Source organism: Cottoperca gobio, chromosome 16, assembly GCF_900634415.1.
Source record: "Cottoperca gobio chromosome 16, fCotGob3.1, whole genome shotgun sequence".
NCBI lineage: Eukaryota > Metazoa > Chordata > Actinopteri > Perciformes > Bovichtidae > Cottoperca > Cottoperca gobio.
In genome coordinates, this window is record NC_041370.1 from 3,285,971 (window position 1) to 3,294,946 (window position 8,976).

Sequence of the window (8,976 nt, forward strand, 5' to 3'; positions counted from 1 at the left end):
TCAGTTGTGTCTTGTGGTCTTCATCTCGTTTCCAGTTGCTGCTGTTTCCAGTCACAAATGAAATGCCTTCTAATTTCTTTAATATTTTTGAAATGTGATGACTTTCAAATTGTATTTCAGCATCGAGCGCTGAAGTGAGGATGTATATTTGTAGGCTAACCCGGAGGTTTAGCATCGCACTGGTTCCCTCCATGTTCCCTTCCCCATAAAGTAGTTTGCTAACTCATTTCCGTGTTTTAGGACTCACTCCTGAAGCGCTCTATGGACATGAACATGTTATATTAATGCATGTTTACAATGAAATAAAACACAAAAAGACAGGAAATCATTGAGTTAAGCTTCAACCAGAAATGACTCTTCTGAGCAATGACTATCATCCTCATTATTAATGGTTTAATCTATTTCTTTTTAATTGTTGGTGATTACTTTTGTGTCACTTGATGTTTCAGGATTATTTTTTGTTCAACTCCAAACAAATACAGAAATAAACAGCAGGTTTGCTTCCAGGAGCATCATAGATCAGTCACACATCCTCTGTCTGCTCTTGTGGGGATGTGACTGACCTGTGATTTACTGTTATAACATGTCTGTAGCAGTTTAAATGGAAATGTGACGATCCCCAAGGCTTCGCCAAAGATAAGGTTCTGCTCCACTTCTCTGTGCATGTGTGCATGTGCATGTGTGTGTGTGTGTGTGTGTGTGTGTGTGCAGTTGTTGTGAGCTGCATGTTCCCCATATGTTGGCATACATAACCTTGGGAGCTTTCCTTCTTCGACACATCATGGGACGGCTCAGAGGACAGGGAATTAGCCAATCAGCTGTTAGGGTCACCCCAGTCACATTACTCATCTGTTCACACATTCTGCACACACTCGAATCCACTCAAGATGTTCGATGTGAAAACGCATATGTAAGACACAAATATCTAGGGCAGTAAAAGAATTGCGTGTAGCTGACGTGTTACAGCTAAAATTAGACTCACCATTGAGTCCGCTCGCAAGAGATGAAGCGGGGAAGGAGGAGAGAGAAGAAGAGAGGGAGCTGAGTGTGGGAGAGGGCTGAGGACGGAGCGAACGAATAGAAGATACAAGATGGGGTGACACGTGCAGCTGACATTTCTCCTGCCTATAGCAAGTGATTCTATAAATAATGATAATAATTGCATACTTTTAACTAGAATAGAAATGTCCAATTGCCACAATGTAAGAGCAAAGTAGTCGGCACAACAGGAAGGAAAAGAAGAGCGGGCATGCAGGATGAATAATAAATAATTAATACCATAAATAGATGCCGTCTTAAACGAACAGTCTGTTTTAAACAGCTACTGCTATTCATAGATTCAGAGGTTGGGATGCAGTACAGCTTAAGGTCTAATTTCCCCTAATACTGAGCTCAATCAAGGAGGTGCCAAGAGTCAAAGGGACGTCTGAGTGGAGATTGGAGAATCCTCCCTCTCTCATAGAAACACGATTCACTCCACAGACGTAGACGTTAGTGGAGGAAACTGGTGGTGTAACCACTCATTCCATCCGAGTAGCAGGCTGGAGGGATTCACTGGGATGTGGTTTGTTCTTGATGAGCGAGAAGAAGGTTGTGCATAAATATTTGATGCAGGTTACGTACACCATCACGTCTTTACCTCCTTACTCTCCTTTCCCTCTTCTTCTTTGGAGGTTACATTTCTTGCTAATCTTACACAGCCCCTGTGCTCTGGACGTCTTGTGTGTGCAGCGTGTGTGACGGATGAGTAATGTGACAAGGAATGAAATGAAAGGGGGATGGGAGGGAGGAGAGCTGGTAGTTGCCAGGGCGACCCGCTCCAGTCTCCAGGGTCACTTGACGGGGGTGACCCTGGCAGCTAGCATTTGCGTTATTATTCAATGCTACACCTTCTGCAGCTGTTGAATGCAGAATGCTTCAGTCACGATGGATGTCATCTGTACAGTACCTGTCATACACATGACATTGCTCTCACAGACCATCAGCTTACATTTGGGCTACAGCCTGGAGCAGTGAGTGCACACAGAGGGGACAAAGCAGTGGCCAGTAGAGAGCCAATTATCCAGTCCCTTCCACACACTCCACACTCGCACTGAGGGAACAATGTCTGCAAGAGTCTTACAGTAACGAGCACACAGCAGCCTCTTTCTGTCACGATCGAGCTCAGGATAAGGGCAAGAACACACATCCTGCGGACAAACCTGGGGGACAGAAGACACAGAAACACACACACACTCACACACACACACACACACACACACACACACACACACACACACACACACACACACACACACACACACAGCTACTCATGCGCACACAGCTGACATCCCTCAGAAGATAAATGAGCTTCTAAAATTAGCATTAGGCACATTTCTGCAATCTTCACCTTTTAGTGTGTGAGAGGGACGGAGGGCACAGGGCCCCACCCATGTATGAGGTGACTGGGTGCAGTGATAATGAAAACCTTGCTGAGGTTGCCTAGCTAGCATAGCGTCGGGCTAACACTCCATCACACTGACTCATTGGGCACAGCAGCAGCAGCAGCAGCAGCATTCCAGGGAGACACACACACACACACACACACACACACACACACACGACACACACGACACACACGACACATACTGACGCACATGATGCATGCACATATATGCTGATGCACTCCAACATGTTAAAATAGAGCCTTAATTTATTTGGTACTATCTCTCACTTACACACCCAAGCATACGCTCACTCTATCATCCTGAGCAGAATGGGGCCACACGCACGGCAACACATCTGGTGGGGCCACTGCTGCGCCTGCTGCTGACGCCACATTTGGAGGAAGCTTGTCCAAGTGAACGCATCATTAGGCTATTGTCCAGGTTAATTAAACGCTGTTGAATAGTGTGTCGAAGCGGAACCAGTCTTGTGTCTCACTTTAGTTTAAAAAGTTCTGTCTAAATTGTATTTCTGATTGAATAGTTTGAATGTTTGAGTTTAACATTTGACCAGTTTTGTTAAATCTGAGACTCTTTAATCTTCTCCCCTCGACTTCACTCACAGTTGTTATGCCCACATTAGTACCCCCTCTACATCTGGGCCCTATTCTTATTCCTCTCTTTCATCCCTTTCAGAGAAAATTATTATGCAATGTAAGAGCGTGGCATGCTGTCAATTTAATCTGGACGGGGTGACGTCTGCATGTCTGTCTGTCACACACAGAGAGGTGGAGTGAGACAGAACTGCGCAGCTGAACTTTATATCCTCTTAGTGTCCTCGACTATCCATCTCTCATTCATCTGTCTGTGCTTAACTATCTATTTATTGTATCATATGTCTGTTTCCTGTGGTTGTAAACGTGCCCTTGTGGTAGAGATGAACACATTTTACATCTTTCTCTCGCTCCCTGCTTCCTCCATCTTCCATCTTCCCTGCACTCTCTGTAACAACCCCCCCCCCCCTCTTACTCCCCTTTATCTGCCCCTTCTGTGTGCTCTTCCCTCTCTAGTCTCTCTCCATCCCTCAGCCCCCCTGCAAGGTCATTCCCAAGGACGACCTGCTCCCAGCATCCCCGGCTTCATTGGCTGATGGGTATTAAAGGGCCAGTTCCCCCGCAGAGCACATGGCTCGACTCCAGCTCTGCTACCACACTCATCATTCCCCTCACTCCCGAGGCTGCTTACTGTACTTGCTACACGCACACCGCAGCTCACGTGCACATGCAGCAGCACACTCCGCTCACACAAGATGCTGACAAAAGATCAGAAACACTCACATTCACAGACTATCCTGTCGGTTGCCGTACTCTGCATGACAGGTCACTTATAAGAGGCAACACACACACGCACACACACAGGTTATGAAGAAAACACTTGACCCATGCTTACAGACGGCCAGCACCGTCTGAGCCAAGCAAACCTTTACCTTTACGATAAGTGAGCGTGACACACTACAAGCTCAGCAGACCTGAAACACACAAAGCAAACTGCTTCAAAGCAGCTCGGCCGATAGACTGTCAGCAGAATAGCTACCACAGTGAACTAAATGTGCTAAATGTGCTCTCTGGAATGGAAAGAGGATTAAAGGGTGGCTGATAAAACATAACAAGGGGGAAAAAATACTAACAAATGGAGTGTACCACTAAAAAGGTTTTAGAGAGTCCATCCGGCCACCGTTTTAGGTGAAAAGCTCATCTGCTAATCTGCTGAATAATCAAAGTACTCAGAAGCCATTTTCCCTCATCCTAGTGACCTCATTCATAAAGCAATATGACATCTGGGATACAGATGACTGTGTGTTAAGTACTTCAAGAATTAGATCTCATTATGAACAATATTTTTATATAAGAACTAGGCCAACCATAGAAATACCTCTGAGCAGTGAAATGACTCCTGGGACGCACCGCTGATAAACGCAACCTTGAAATCTGTTTGACATTTTATAACTTATTAATTCTTGTTATTTTGTCAGAGAAGCTTCAGAATGTCTGTTAGTTGACATTTTGGGTAAATACGCTTATTTGCTTTCTTAGTTAGTTGATAAGACCGACACAACATTAAGCTACAGCCGACAGCTGGTTAGCTTAGCTTAGCGTAGCTTAGCTTAGCACAAAGCTATGCTCTGTCCAAAGGTCTGCGGCCGCACTTTGCTTCTTGTTTGCAATAAACAAATTAGATATAGCTTGTTAATTAGTGAGCTTTACGTTTGCTGGTTGGAAGATTTGTTTATCTTTGGACAGAGCCCTGTGTTTTAAGTCTTTATGCTAAGCTAAGCTAAGCTAAGCTAAGCTAAGCGGATGTTGGCTGTAGCTTCATGTTTACCATACAGACATGTAGAGAGCGGTATCAATATTCCCACATACACACACACACACAGGTGTTTTCCTTTATGTTGCCTAATTAGACGACAGTTTTGGAGCTACAAACTCGACTTGATTGACATATTTGTTCAGGATGTGACGATTACACCTTTACCATTTGTAGGGTAGTACAGTAGTGCGGCGAAGAGTTTGTGGAGATCATGTAATACCCTGAGCACCGAGGCCTCAAAGTTTCTTTATTTCTGAAAACATGTGTTGAAATGAGGCATTTTAACAGAATAACATATGACATCAAAGAAAGGTTCTGATTACAAGTTATGAATGCAACTTTATTTAAACACAACAACAACACAAAACAAACTCGGATAATAAAGCTTTACAATCAACAAGGGGACAATACTATCTTGAGGGCAGTTGAATAATTAATTAATTATGTATGTATATAATCTATAAAGGTTACATAGTTATTGGATCTTGCAGAGGTAGTTTTACATTACACCTTTATAGATAGTAAATCCATCCATCTTTGTGACGCAGAGAGCGATAACGAGTGCAAAGGGTGTCGTCAGTGACGCAGCATAATGCACAGAACAAAGTAATGATGTGACATCTCTGCAAACATAAAGAGAATCATAGTTTTACAGAATGAGTCAAATGATAAAAGATGAACCTCGGCCGACAGTCAAAAGCAGTGACATGGGAACCATTTAAAGTTTTGATGACAGGATATTAGCATATTGTTGTTTATGAAGTCTTAATGGAAAGGGTTCTTTAAGTGCACGCTAAGAATACCTCCTAAAAGACAGCTACGTAAAATGGAAAACAAGTGGATGGATGTTTGTTCTGATGGCCTTGCAGACGGAGAGACTTCATTAAATCTGTTTTAGTTTCATTACTCGTTACTCTGAGTTTCTAAAAAGATTGAAACCACCGAGTGGATTACTAGCATATTAGCGTCTGATGATCTTCCGGGGGAAACCATCTGAACCTAATAAATATTTCCACGATCAAATCCACTTAAATCAGAAAACCTTTCCTTGCTGATGCTCCACATTAGAAGCATTGTGTTGCTGTTTGCAGCGATTACTCAGACGGGCTTGTAAGTGGTATTATGTAGCTAGGATGTAGGTGGAGTAGTCAGAAACAAGAAAGAAAACATGCACCAAAGGTAGAGTGGAGCAGGGTTTTTGCTGCAGTGGCGGCGTTGCTGAAAGGACAGCTACTGGAGGAGGAGGGGGAGGAAGAGGAGGAGGAGGAGGAGGGGGAGGGGAGGAAACGCTTTAAAACCAAGTGTAGATCATACCAGCACAGAAAGAGAAAACATATTGTACAATAGTTGAGTCATGTGTGCATTGAGGTTGATTCTCACATCATGAAGAGCTCTTATATATTCCATATGTTTCCATGTATGCGTCTCCTGAGAAACTTCAAGGTGTTTTCCTGGCGGACATTTTGCCGTGTCACTGCAGGAGAAGCACAGGTGTAATTAATGACATGATGAAGGGCTGCATTAGGTGCTTGTCTTCCTATGACGAGAGAGAAAGGTCCTGTTTGACTTCAGGGCTGTCGTCAGGACTTTGGAATTACTGAGGTCAAAAAGAAATTCTCTAAAAATGTGTAGATTCTTCATGTTGCGTCTATTAATTTAAACTGTTAAATCCTCAATACGAAGGTGTAACTGCTGTTTCCACGCCATGAATGAAACGTGTAGTGGTGACATATTGAAAGCTCCTGCACACTCACACGCCCACACAGGTGATCTCAATTATTTTGGTTGATTAGATTCTCTCTCAGCACTGTGTGGGCGTGTGCACGCGGTCTTTGATTGACATCTCCCGCCCCCCCCCCCCTCTAGTGTTAGCTTTCTTGCACCTCTTAGAGTTGCAAAAGGGAAATCTCTATTTTATTATTAGTACAAAGAGTTTGGTGACGTAATTCGCAGCATAGCTCCACTCAACCCCAATCTGAACAGAGGATTTAATTGTGTGTATAACGACCACAGCGGCATCAACAGCAGCTACAGCCCTGTTAAAATGGGGCTTTATTGGATTATCTGTTTTGAAGGTGCACAATATTAGTAGAATAAAATGCAGATTATGCTCATGGCAACACAGCATAGTATCGTGTAAGACAATCATATAGTGTGATGACTGAATGTACTGGTGAAAACTAATTAATAATCCAGAAGAAGAAGCAGATTTTGAAAGAGCTGGTTTTTGTTCCCTTAAACTGTGAAATGTTTCTGAATTGTCAGTTATTTCTCCAAGTATGTATTGATAGAACTGCTAAATATAAATCTTTCATCTTTCTCTCTCTCAAGTCACCAATTATCTGCCTGTACTTCCCCTCTTCTGCACACATAAAGGGATTGCAGTCAGACTTACATCCCAGTATATTGACAGATTCCTGTTTTCTCTTGCATTCCTTATCTGAATACAGACTCTGCTCTGTCCCTCCTCTCTAGCACGTCTGCCATCCCATGATAACTGAACCCATTGACGGTCATCTGTCACTCTTTCCACACTAAATCCCAGAGGAATTATTCCACCACCCAACTGGCATCTTCCTGTCTTATTGCTTCTCCTCTTCGTCCCCTTTCTTCCCTCTCTCCCTTCTCACGCCACATGTGTGTCATCCTTCTTAACCCCATCTGCCTTTCCATCATCTCCCCCCCTGAGATCTCAGCCCTCTCTTCTTTTTGTTCCTCTCTCTCTCTTCCCCTCTTCTCTCTGCCTCTTTCCCTCCCGTCTGGACACCGTGAGTGGAACACAGATTATGTCAGACATTTATAAAACCGGATTAGCTAGGATCACCTTCACACACACACACACACACACACACACACACACACACACACACACACACACACACACACACACACACATTTAAATACAGATGACTCCTTACACCCCCACAGTATCGCCAAAAGTATATGGACAAATCTGTTTTTCCCCTGTTTTGGGTCAGGTCTCTACATTTCCATTAAAAAGATATATAGGCTACAAGGCGTAAAGTAATCCCAACATTGCGTAACAGTTTGGATGAGATCCTTTTCAACATGTCCACCATGCACAAAGAAAAAGGTTCATAAAGAAATTGTTTCTTTTGATTTTTGTGTGAAAAGACTTTCCTGCACAGACTCCTGACTTTAAGCACATCCGACACCTTTAAGATGAACTGGACTGCGAGCCCGGCCTGATCGCCCAGCATCAGTACCTCACCTCGATCCGTGCTTTTGTGACTGGATGTGAATGTAGTGCATGGTTGTCTACACACTTTTGGCATTGTCTATATAGATGCACTAATACTTGCTGCACATAAAATGACTCTATTTTAGTCTTGCCCACACATATTTAACTAAACCCCACACACAGTCCATGACACTAATACCTCATGACATATGATATTTATCAGCAGCTCTGACTCATACAGTACACATTAACATCATGCTTTCCAAAATAACTGAGTAGCACACATGCACAGGGCTCTCTTGTCTCTGTTGGCCTGTGTGGACGGCTACGCTTCGAGACATCAGCTTCATGTAAATTATTACGACACAGCACCGTCTACAAGAGCAGCATCCACAAAGCTGGAGTCAGTTTGAATATCAAAAAGTAAAAGTCATCCGTCTCTTCCTCTTTCTTTCTCCCTCCTATTCTTTCCTGCCCACATCCCCCTCACCCATCCCTCAATTTCTGACTCAGCAAAACAAGTCGGAGACAAGGTCATCCGACTGCTGTTGCTGTGGAGACCGAGAATTGGGGGATTTTTTTTTTTCCTCCCCTCCTTTCTTGTACTGCAAGGCAGTGAGGTGGGTGGAGGGGGTGGGGGGCAGGAAGGAGTGAGAAACATGAAGGTATGACGGAGGTTAAAAAAAAAAGGATACTACTGGCAGCCATTTTGGTGGAAATGATATTGAAAATAACTTTATTAGCAGCAGCACGGTGACAAAGTCACCCTCATGGGCAGCACTCAGGATCAAATTCTATCAGTTAATCCTCACAGTTTCCTGAATGGTTTACACGTCTCAGCACTTCTACCATGCCAAGATTTTATAAAGCTAGAAATAAATGTCAACAGAAAAATGATACTGAAGTCATATACCATGAAGTAGCTCGACACAAAATGTTCTATCCATCCTTTTAAACCAAAACCTCTCAGTCACAATAACC